General features: G+C 42.4%; 1 protein-coding gene across 1 annotated transcript in view; it reads left to right on the top strand.

Moving 5' to 3' along the window:
* puf60a (poly-U binding splicing factor a) overlaps positions 1–12,390 on the top strand; it is a 116,279-nt gene that overhangs the window by 76,544 nt on the left and 27,345 nt on the right. The window lies entirely within an intron of this gene.

Here is a 12,390-nt window from a genome sequence, read left to right as displayed (position 1 = left end):
TTCACATTTTGTTACGTTACAGCCTTATTTTGAAGTGGATTAATTAGTTTTTTCCCCTCATCAATCTACACACAATTCCCCATAATGTCAAAGCAAAAACAGGTTTTTAGAACATTTTTGTAAATGTATTAAAACATTTTTGGGGATAAAACATTTACATAAGTATTCAGACCCTTGACTCAGTACTTTGTTGAGGCACCACTGGCAGCGATTACAGCCTCAAGTCTTCTTTGGGTATGACGCTACAAGCTTGGCACCTGTATTTGGGGAGTTTCTCCAATTCTTCTCTGCAGATCCTCTCAAGTTCTGTCAGGTTGGATGGGGAGCATTGCTGCACAGCTATTTTCAGGTCTGCAGAGATGTTCGATCGGATTCAAGTCCAGATGTTAATAGTGAAATGCTTGTGCTTCTAGTTCCGACAGTGCAATAATATCTTACAAGTAATCGAACAATTCCACAACAACTACATTATACCCACAAATGTAAAGGGATGGAATAAGAATATGGACATAAAAATATATGGATGAGCGATGGCCGAGCGGCATAGGCAAGATGCAGTAGATGGTATAGAGTACAGTATATAGATATGAGATGAATAATGTAAGATATGTAGACATTATTAAAGTGGCATTATTTAAAGTGACTAGTGATCCATTTATTAAAGTGGCTAGTGATTTGAGTCTGTTGGCAGCAGCCTCTCTATGTTAGTGATGGCTGTTTAACAGTCTGATGGCCTTGAGATAGAAGCTGTTTTTCAGTCTCTCGGTCCCAGCTTTGATACACCTGTACCTCGCGTTCTGTATGGTAGTTGGGCGAACATGCAGTGGCTCGGGTGGTTGTTGTCCGTGATGATGTTTTTGGCCTTCCTGTGACATCGGGTGCTGTAGGTGTCCTGGAGGGCAGGTAGTTTGACCCGGTGATGCGTTGTACAGACCGCACCACCCTCTGGAGAGTTTTGCGGTTGATGGGCGGTGCAGTTGACGTACCAGGCGGTGATTGAGCCCGTCAGGATGCGTCTGTAAAAGTTTGATTGTTTTAGGTGACAAGCCAAATTTCTTCAGCCTCCTGAGGTTGAAGAGGCGCTGTTGCGCATACTTCACCACGCTGTCTGTGTGGGTGGACCATTTCAGTTTGTCTGTGATGTGTACACCGAGGAACTTGAAACTTTCCACCTTCTCCACTACTGTCCCGTCAATGTGGATAGGGGGGTGCTACCTTTGCTGTTTCCTGAAGTCCACGATCATCTCCTTTGTTTTGTTGACGTTGAGTGAGAGTTTGTTTTCCTGACACCACATTCCGAGGGCCTTCACCTCCTCCCTGTCTCATCGTTGTTGGTAATCAAGCCCACTACTGTTGTGTCGTCTGCAAACTTGATGATTGAGTTGGAGGCATGCATGGCCACGCAGTCATGGGTGAACAGAGAGTACAGGAGGAGGCTGAGCACACACCCTTGTAGGGCCCCAGTGCTGAGGGTCAGTGAAGTGGAGGTGTTGTTTCCTACCTTCACCACCTGGGGCCGGCCCGTCAGAAAGACCAGGACCCAGTTGCACAGGGCGGGGTTAAGACCCAGCGCCTTAAGCTTAATGATGAGCTTAGAGGGTACTATGGTGTTGAATGCTGAGCTGTAGTCAATGAACAACATTCTTACATAGGTATTCCTTTTGTCCAGATGGGATAGTGCAGTGTGATGGCGATTGCATCGTCTGAGGACCTGTTGGGGCAGTATGCAAACTGAAGTGGGTCTAGGGTGGCAGGTAAGGTGGAGGTGATATGATCCTTGACTGGTCTCTCAAAGCACTTCATGATGACAGAAGTGAGTTCTACGGGGCGATAGTCATTTAGTTCAGTTATCTTTGCCTTCTTTGGTATAGGAACAATGGTGGCCATCTTGAAGCATGTGGGTACAGCAGACTGGGATAGGGAGCGATTAAATATGTCCGTAAACACACCAGCCAGCTGGTCTGCTTATGCTCTGAGGACTGTCTGGGCCAGCAGCCTTGCGAGGGTGAACGCGTTTAAAATGTCTTATTCACGTCGGCCACGGAGAAGGAGAGGGGGGGCCCGCAGTCCTTGGTAGCGGGCCACGTCTGTGGCACTGTATTGTCCTGATAGTGGGCAAAGAAGGTGTTTAGTTTGTCTGGAAGCAAGATGTTGGTGTACGTGACTTGGCTGGTTTTCTTTTTGTAGTCTGTAATTGCCTGTAGACCCTGCCACATACGTCTCGTGTCTGAGCCGTTGAATTGCGACTCTACTTTGTCCCTATACAGGCATTTCACTTGTTTGATTGCCTTGCGGAGGGAATAACTACAGTGGTTCCTCCTTTTAAAAATTGCAATCTTACACCGCGGGACTTAGAGGTACCCAGTGTCACTGCTTCATTGCTCCAGACCACCACAAGGGGGAGTTAGAGCACTCATTATGCATTTGGGTCCCAAGGTTTTTAAATGGCCAATCATATCGAGTGGTTCCAATGACGAATATGACACGAGCCACCCGTCCCTGGTGACTTTCTTCAGCGAAGATGGCTGACAGAACATTAAGGTGGAAGCAAATGTAAGTAATTATAACGTCATAATGAGTCAAGCAAAAAATGTACATTTGAGAGGAATATGTTAGTTAGTATAGAGACAATCGATTGTGCATATTTATTTGTCATAAAGTTAAATTACGAAAATCGCTATTTAGCAAGTTTTTTTTCAGCCATATCCAATACCAGGTGTATCAAACTCATTCATTATACACTTCAACAGTGTTTCCACTCCTGTTCCTGGGACATCAATGATTACACATTGTAACTATTTAAGTAAAGACTGATTTGTAATTCATATATACAGAATAAAAAACAGTACATCCTGCCAGCACGCCCACAAGCGTGCTGAATGACATGTGGAAGAGGGCGAGGAATGAGATGGGAGTAACAATCCAGGCTATTTTCTCTGAGATCGGCATAATAATGTAATGAAACAAGCAGGGAGCAGGTTTCGAACCCTCAACATTCTAGCCCGAAGTCCCGCACGCTATCGACTGTGTCCAAATGTAATAATTGGTGTTGGGGCCGATTGTGGCTAAAAACACTATCAATTGGAATCTTTAACATGTGGAAAGGGGAAAAGTACTATTATTAGTTTTTCACAAGGCTGTGAATTCTGCTAACAACGTTTCTAGGATGGGCTATTAGCTGAACAATAGACTATTCAACCTTTACTAAAGAATTGTCTAATAGCTGAGCTAGGTGTGAACCCCTCAACTTGCAACAAATCATTTTCAGGACTATCTAGAAAAAGCAGCGGAGATGCGCAATAGGTTTCTAAGAAGAGGCTATTCTCCACAATGTGTGGATGAAGCTCTTAATTTGGCATTGGGGAAAACACGAGATGAACTGCTACAAAAACCACCCGCTAAAGCTAAAGAACACTCTGTAATGTTCACAACTACATATACTTTGAACTCGCGAAAAGTCGGAGATGCAGTCAAGAAACACTGGCATGTTTTATCATCGGACCCAGCTTTGCCTGCTGAATAAAAAAAATCCACCACTTATTGTATGTAGGAGATGTCATAATTTACACGATAAATTGGTTCATGCCAACTGCCAGCCACAAATGAAAATCAGCCAGGCTCTTTTACGCCCTCTTCCAAGTGGTAGCTATAAATGCAGAGGTTGCTCACAGTGCAACAATATGATGAAGTGTGAATATTTCTGCCACCCACATGCAGGAAAACGGTTCCAAATAAATGACATTATTACGTGCTCCACCACCCATGTTACCATCATTATTAAATGTCCATGTGGGCTGTGCTATGTAGGTAAAACCTCTCGTTCTCTCAAACAGAGAATTAGTGAACATAAGTTAAATTAGGAGAAACGACAGGGATTATCCAGTCGCAGTATATTTTAATGACCTAAAACGTGACATTTCTACCTTTTTAGATTTTTTTGGCATAAAGTTAAGATATCAGACAGGGGAGGTGATATAAATAATACTCTGTGTAAAAGAGGGCTTTTGTATTTTCACCCTCCAGACATTATTTCCTAAAGGTCTTAATGATGAATGCCTATGTATGTTATGTTGTAAATTTGAACATGAATTATGCCCTTATTTCAGATTACATGTTTTTCTTACACTGTACCCAATGATTTATATGAAAACTTGCTTGGTAGGTCGATGTCCTCATTGTGGTTTTACAGACGTGTTTAATACGTTTTATGTACACACTTTATTTGAATATTTATGAAATGCATATTGTTATATTTGGTAGCACTTATTTGTTTTTTCTTTGCCTCCAACCCCTTTCGATGCGTGGAACGGATGTGGGTGTGGCTAGGTCTACATAAGGGTGCTAATAAAAAAATCTCACAAAAGCACTGACGAAAGCCGTGAGGCCGATACGTAAAGCTTATTAAAGATCAGTGATACTATCAAGAGCAGTGTGCGGGTTCCTTCCTCTTTTTCCTCATCTTATCGGCTGTTGCCATGCACCTGCAAAAAATATAGCTCAGACGTGTGTGTGCCTTTTTGAATTTGACTTCACAAACAACAAGAGGGCTTAATTGGAGTCTATTTCTTCAGACCCTAGACCTATATAAAATAACTTAGCCTACCTCAGCCAGTTATGAGGCTTAACAGCCTAATAGAAGTAGGATTTTTTTTATTAGGCCTACTTACAATTGCAACTGGTCAAATGTACCGTCCTACATAAAACAATAATTTAAAGAAAAAAAGTTGGCACGTTCTAACTAAAACAATATAACTAAAAAAAAAAAGCGCACATTTGTATTTCCCAAACTCTAAAAGTAATTGAAAAGGTAGATACAAATGATGTGTGACATTGTGGTTACAATAAAGAATGTAGCCCATCATGCAAATGTTTCCTATTAGCAGGACAATAGACTTTTTATAGCCCGGCTACTGTTGTGAAAATCCCTGAACTTGCAATGTATTCGATGCTTAAGTACTCTAAAGTGTTACATTTCTAACTCAAAACAGCATTTCTTCATCAACATCTTTATGCTTTCGTTAATCTTCTTGATCTTCCTTTTTTTCTGTAGCAATTTTGAGCAAATTGCTCCAAGGGCCACGGTTGATTCGTCTGTGAAGATGACGTTATTGAATGTCTCGCCAGCTTTGATCCATGCCTGGGTCTGCAGGACGTAAAGTTGTTTGTTTGTCAGACGAATCAATGGGTCGAAACTACAGAACAGTACAAAACAAGCGAACACACATGGTTAATGTTCTGAGATTTAAAAAAAAAAATATATATATATATATATATATAACATTTCTTACCGAGCCGTAATGCCCGCAGATTACCTTTGCCGATCGCTCATCATCTTCATTCATCAGTGAGTCAATGGCTTGAATAGTCATTGACTCACTCACGTGTTGAAAAGGGCGAGGAACGAGATGGAGTCACAATCCATGCCAGGCACACCTGTGAGCTCTGGAACTCCACCTCCGACAGGTAGAGTCAACATACGTGGCGGGATCGTCAGGTTTTCGGTTCACCCTGACATTTCCATTCCTCTTCTGACAACAGAACTAGACCAACTGCTCACCAGGCACAGCATGGGCCGCCCGGACCGTTATGCTGTTCTGCTATTAGAAGGATGTGTAACCAAAGAGAGTGGCCACAGAATGCATAGCCTTCCAGCTGTGGCCGTCTATTGCAGCACCGTTTCGCGCTGCTCTGAGACAAGCATAGAGAAACGAAAATGTTCAAATATTCCATGATATTCTTAAGATATGTGTTGACTGAATATAAGCAAGTGATGTCTGCTAAATAATCAAGTTAGGTTTCTCCAGAAATAAATCATTTTAAATAGATTTCTTTATTTACAAATTAGTGAATGTCTCACACCATGTGCAAGAATAGCCTTTTTCTCGCTCACTCTAGGTTAAATGAAAACAATCTCCAAAATATTATTACTTTTTAAATAAAGCGATTATTATTAATTAATTTAGAATTATATAAAAGCCCCTTAGATATTCTCACAGATCCTAGCGGAAAATGCTCCTTAGATATTTAGAGTCCTCCAATCCTCTAAATGTCATTATTGGTGGAGAGTCACATTATTGAAAAAAATATTTTTCGAAATACTGTAGGCCTACCATAGGTGAAATGAGTCTCACTAATGTTGAGTAAAAATGGTGTAGGTCTTATTTATTTAAAGAGCATATAAAAGTTAGAAGCAAAAGCCAACAACTATTTTAGCACCGTTTCATGCTGCTCTGAGGCAAGCATGGGGACTGGTCTTGATAAATCAATGAGATTTCTATTTTCACTTAATCTCCATTTGAGTATTGGTTAGACAAAAATTTGAAAATTAGGGTGCAGAAATGTTATGCTCTTAGTGTAACCTTTATTTAACTAGGCAAATCAGTTAAGAACAAATTCTAATTTACAAGGACAGCCTACTCCTTCCTCGTATACTGCTGACTGTCATTTTCCGTTCCAGCAAGTACCAGTCAAAAGTTTGGACACACTTACTCATTACAGGATTTTTATATAATAAAATAATGATAAAAAATACTCTTTCAAAATGCAGATGTTGATTTAGTTATGGATCCATAACATACTATGGGAATAAATATCACTGATTTACAGAAATATTGGAACAAAGTTGTTTAATGAAGACAAACAATTTAGAATCCTCCAATCCTGTAGCCTACTCCCGACCATCACGTTGTACAGCGCCATAGGGTTTATTTTTTGTATTTTTGTATGAATATAAACACCATAATATTAATCAAATTAATTAAGCCACATTTCTTAAAATCAATCCCATAACTATGTTATTACAAAAAAGGTTTTAAATTTTATTGTAATGCCAATACGGAATACTATCAAATGCTTCTCAAAGATGCCCTCTGGTGGTCAAACTAGCAATAACTTGCATTAACAGAAAAAATGGCTGAGAATTAAATGACCTGCCACAGAATGCTGCGGCAGCACGCAAGGTGTGCCGCAGTACGACACAACTTTTAAAGGAGAAACCACTGTACACTGTTTATATTTGGCCATATTCCCCGACATCTTTCCATGGTTGAATGCGGTGGTTCGCACTTTCAGTTTTGCGCGAATACCGCCATCTATCCACGGTGTCTGGTTAGTGTAGGTTTTAGTAGTCACAGTGGGTACAACATCTCCAATGCACTTCCTTATAAACTCACTCACCGAGTCAGCGTAAAAATCAATGTTATTCTCTGAGGCTTCCCAGAACATTTCCCAGTCCGCGTGATCGAAACAATCTTGAAGAGTGGATTCCAATTGGTCAGACCAGCGTTGAATGGTTCTAGTCACAGGTACATCCTGTTTGAGCTTCTGCCTGTAGGACGGTAGGAGCAAGATGGAGTCGTGGTCGGATTTGCCGGGGGAGGGCCTTGTATGTATCGCGGAAGTTAGAGTAGCAGTTTTCCAGTGTATTGCCTGCGGTGCTACAGTCAATGTGCTATAGTCAATGTGCTGGTAGAATTTAGGTAGCCTTGTTTTCAAATTAGCATTGTTAAAATCCCCAGCTACAATAAATGCAGCCTCAGGATATATGGTTTCCAGTTTGCATAGAGTCCAGTGAAGTTCCTTGAGGGCCGTCGAGGTATCTGCTGGGGGGGATATACACAGCTGTGACTATAATCAAAGAGAATTCTCTTGGGAGATAATGTGGTCGGCATTTGATTTTAAGGAATTCTTGGTCAGGTGAACAAAAGGACTTGAGTTCCTGTATGTTATGATTACACCATGCGTCGTTAATCATGAAGCATACACCCCCCCTTCTTCTTACCAGAGAGATGTTTGTTTCTGTCGGCGCTACGCATGAAGAAACCCGGGTGGCTATACTGACTCCTACAACATATCACGAGAGAGCCATGTTTCCATGAAACAGAGAATGTTACAATCTCTGTCTCTCTGGAAGGCAACCCTTGCCCTAATTTCATCCACCTTGTTGTCTAGAGACTAGACATTGGCAAGTAATATGTTCGGAAGCGGTGGGTGGTGTGAACGCCTTCGAAGTCTGACCAGGAGGCCGCTCCATTTACCTCTCCTGCGGCGACGTTGTTTTGGGTCGGCCTCTGGGATTAGAACCAATGTCCTGGGTGGTGACCCGAACAAAGGGTCCGCTTCGGAAAAGTCGTGTTCCTGGTCGTAAAGTTGATAAGTTGACGTTGCTCTTATATCCAATATTTCTTTCCGTCTGTATGTAATAACACTTAAAACAATGTAAGAAGTAATACATAAAAAAACTAAATACTGCATAGTTTCCAAAGGACACTCTGTCGGCGCCATCTTGCGTCATGCCGATCTCTCTGTACTTTGCTCCGTTAATCTTTCCTTTGATCCTGACTAGTCTCCCAGTCTCTGCTGCTGAAAAACATCCCCACAGCATGATGCTGCCACCACCATGCTTCGCCATAGTGCCAGGTTCCCTCAGAGAAGTGACTCTTGGCATTCAGGGCAAAGAGTTCAATCTTGTTTAATCAGATCAGAGAATCTGGCAAAGTCCAAGCGGGCTGTCATGTGCCTTTACTGAGGAGTGGCTCTCTGGAGCTCTGTCAGAGCGACCATCGGGTTCTTGGTTACCTCCCTGTCCAAGGCCCTTCTCCCCCATTTGCTCAGTTTGGCCGGGCGGCCAGCTCTAGGAAAAGTCTTGGTGGTTCCACACTTCTTCCATTTAAGGATGGAGGCTACTGTGTTCTTGGGGAACTGCATACATTTTTTGGTACCCTTCCCCAGATCTGTGCCTCAACACAATTCTGTCTCGGAGCTCTACGGACAATTCCTTCGACTTTATGGGTTGGTTTTTGCTTTGACATGCACTGTCAACTGTGGGACCTTATATAGGCAGGTGTGTGCCTTTCCAAATCATGTCCAATCAATTGAATTTACCACAGGTGGACTCCAATCAAGTTGTAGAAACATCTCAACAATGATTAATGGAAACAGAATGCACCTGAGCTCAATTTTGAGTCTCATAGCAAAGGGTCTGAATACTTACAGTATCAGTCAAAAGTTTGGACACACCTACTCATTCAAGGGTTTTTCTTTATTCTTACTATTGTCCATATTGTAGAATAATAGTGAAGACATCAAAACTATGAATTAACACATATGGATTCATGTAGTCACCAACAAAGTGTTAAACAAATCAAAATATATTTTAGATTCTTCAAAGTAGCCACCCTTTGCCTTCATGACAGCTTTGCACACGCTTGGCATTCTTTCAACCAGCTTCGTGGGGTAGTCACCTGGAATCCATTTCAATTAACAGGTGTGCCTTGTTAAAAGTCAATCTGTGGAATTGATTTCCTTAATGCGTTTGAGCCAATCAGTTGTGTTGTGACAAGGTAGGGTGGTATACAGAAGATAGTCCTATTTGGTAAAAGACCAAGTCCATATTATGGCAAGAACAGCTCAAAATAAGCAAAGACAAACGACAGTCCATCATCACTTTAAGACATGAATGCCAGTCAATCCGGAAAATATCAAGAACTTTTAATATTTCTTCAAGCGCAGTCGCAAAAACCATCAAGCGCTATGATGAAACTGGCTCTCATGAGGACTGCCACTGGAAAGGAAGACCCAGAGTTACCTCAACTGCAGAGGATAAGTTCACCTCAGAAATTACTTCACAGAGTTCAAGTAACAGACACATTTCAACATCAACTGTTCAGAGGAGACCGTATGAATAAGGCCTTCATGGTTGAATTTCTGCAAAGAAACCACTACTAAAGGACACCAATAAGAAGAAGAGACTTGCTTGGGCCAAGAAACATGAGCAATGGACATTAGACCGGTGGAAATCTGTCCTTTGGTCTGGTGAGTCCAAATTTGAGATTTTTGGTTCCAACCGCCGTGTCTTTGTGAGAAGCGGAGTAGGTGAATGATGATCGCCGCATGTGTGGTTCCCACCGTGAAGCATGGTGGAAGAGGTGTGATGGTGTGGGGGTGCTTTGCTGGTGACATTCTGTGATTTATTTAGAATTCAAGGACTCTTAACCAACATGGCTACCACAGCATTCTGCAGCGATACGCCATCCCATCTGGTTTGCGCTTAGTGGGGCTATCATTTGCTTTTCAACAGGACAATGACTCAAAACACATATCTAGGCTGTGTAAAGGCTATTTGACCAAGAAGGAGAGTGATGGAGTGCTGCATCAGATGACCTGGCCTCCACAATCACCCGACCTCAATCTAATTGAGATGGTTTGGGATGAGTTGGACCACAGAGTGAAAGAAAAGCAGCCAACAAGTGCTCAGCATATGTGGGAACTCCTTCAATACTGTTGAAAAGCATTCCAGGTGAAGCTGGTTGAGAGAATGCCAAGAGTGTGCAAAGCTGTCATCAAGGCAAAGGGTGGCTACTTTGATGAATCTACAATGTAGACGTCAGTAAAAATAAAGAAATACCCTTGAATGTGTAGGTGTCCAAACTTTTGACTGTTACTGTATTTCTGTTTTTTATATGTAATACATTTGCAAGACTTTCTAAATACTTGTTTTCACTTTGTCATTATGGGGTAGTGTGCATAGATTGATAAGGGAAAACATACAATTTAATCCATATTAGAATAAGTCTGTAATGTAACAAAATGTGGGCAAAGTCACTGTCTGAATACTTTCCGAATGCACTGTACATGGCAGCTAAAAGTTGAGTTGTGTATACAACAGAAAATTCTAGAAAACCAATATAAATCAATAGTCATCAGGCAGTTGTTGAAGTATTTTGGATGGTTTTAGTGGAGGATGTATCGATGGTCTGGAGGAGGGAGCATCTCGATCACAGCCAAGGGGAATAGCTGGTCAGAGACGGGTAGGTCAGCAGTACACATAGCTGTCACCAACATTCTCAGCTTCTCCGTGCATTGGGCTTTGTAGATAGCTAGCTACTCTTCCACTAATATTTGCGTAGACCCAGAGTAGAAAATCTAAACTATTTCAAGTAATTTCCATTTGGCCAGTCCTCTCACTTCAGGCTTCTCCGGTGTTGTGGTATTCAAATCAAAACAGTTCCATTCAACTAGCTAGCTAAGCTTAACCAACTGTCTACAGTTATCATTAGCTCTGTATTCTTCACAATATTAATAGATGTGGTAGTGTGAAGTGGTAAAATGTGGGTTCTGGAAGTATTTTAACTTTTAACAGGTGCAAGACTTACAATAGTGGATTAATTTACATAAACTCAGCAAAAAAAGAAACGTCCCTTTTTCAGGACCCTGTTTTTCAAAGATAATTCATAAAAATCCAAATAACTTCACAGATCTTCATTGTAAAGGGTTTAAACACTGTTTCCCATGCTTGTTCAATGAACCATAAACAAATAATGAATATGCACCTGTGGAACAGTCGTTAAGACACTAACAGCTTACAGATGGTAGGCAATTAGGGTCACAGTTATGAAAACTTAGGACACTATAGAGGCATTTCTACTGACTCTGAAAAATACCAAAAGAAAGATGCCCAGGGTCCCTGCTCATCTGCGTGAACGTGCTTTAGGCATGCTGCAAGGAGGCATGAAGACTGCAGATGTGGCCAGGGAAATAAATTGCAATGTCCGTACTGTGAGACGCCTAAGACAGCGCTACAGGGAGACAGGACGGACAGCTGATCGTCCTCGCAGTGGCAGACCACATGTAACAACACCTGCACAGGATCGGTGCATCCGAACATCACACCTGCGGGACAGGTACAGGATGGCAACAACAACTGCCCGAGTTACACCAGGGAATGCACAATCCCTCCATCAGTGCTCAGACTGTCCGCAATTTGCTGAGAGAGGCTGGACTGAGGGCATCACCGGCAAAAACGTCACCTATGGGCACAAACCCACCGTCGCTGGACAGGACTGGCAAAAAGTGCTCTTCACTGACGAGTCGCGGTTTTGTCTCACCAGGGGTGATGGTCGGATTTGCGTTTATCGTCGAAGGAATGACTGTTACACCGAAGCCTGAACTCTGGAGCGGGATCGATTTGGAGGTGGAGGTCTGGGGTGTTGTCACAGCATCATCGGACTGAGCTTGTTGTTATTGCAGGCAATCTCAATGCTGTGCGTTACAGGGAAGGCATCCTCCTCCCTCATGTGGTACCCTTTCTGCAGGCTCATCCTGACATGACCCTCCAGCATGACAATGCCACCAGCCATAATACTCGTTCTGTGCGTGATTTTCTGCAAGACAGGAATGTCAGTGTTCTGCCATGGCCGTTGAACACGTCTGGGGACCTGTTGGATCGGAGGGTGAGGGCTAGGGCCCCCCAGAAAATGTCAGGGAACTTGCAGGTGTCTTGGTGGAAGAGTGGAGTAACATCTCACAGCAAGAACTGGCAAATCTGGTGCAATCCATGAGGAGGAGATGCACTGCAGTCCTTAATGCAGCTGGTGGCCACACCAGATACTG

This window comes from Salmo salar, chromosome 14 (genome assembly GCF_965601325.2).
Source record: "Salmo salar chromosome 14, fSalSal1, whole genome shotgun sequence".
In the NCBI taxonomy this organism is placed as follows: domain Eukaryota; kingdom Metazoa; phylum Chordata; class Actinopteri; order Salmoniformes; family Salmonidae; genus Salmo; species Salmo salar.
This window is presented reverse-complemented; position numbering and strand designations above follow the sequence as displayed.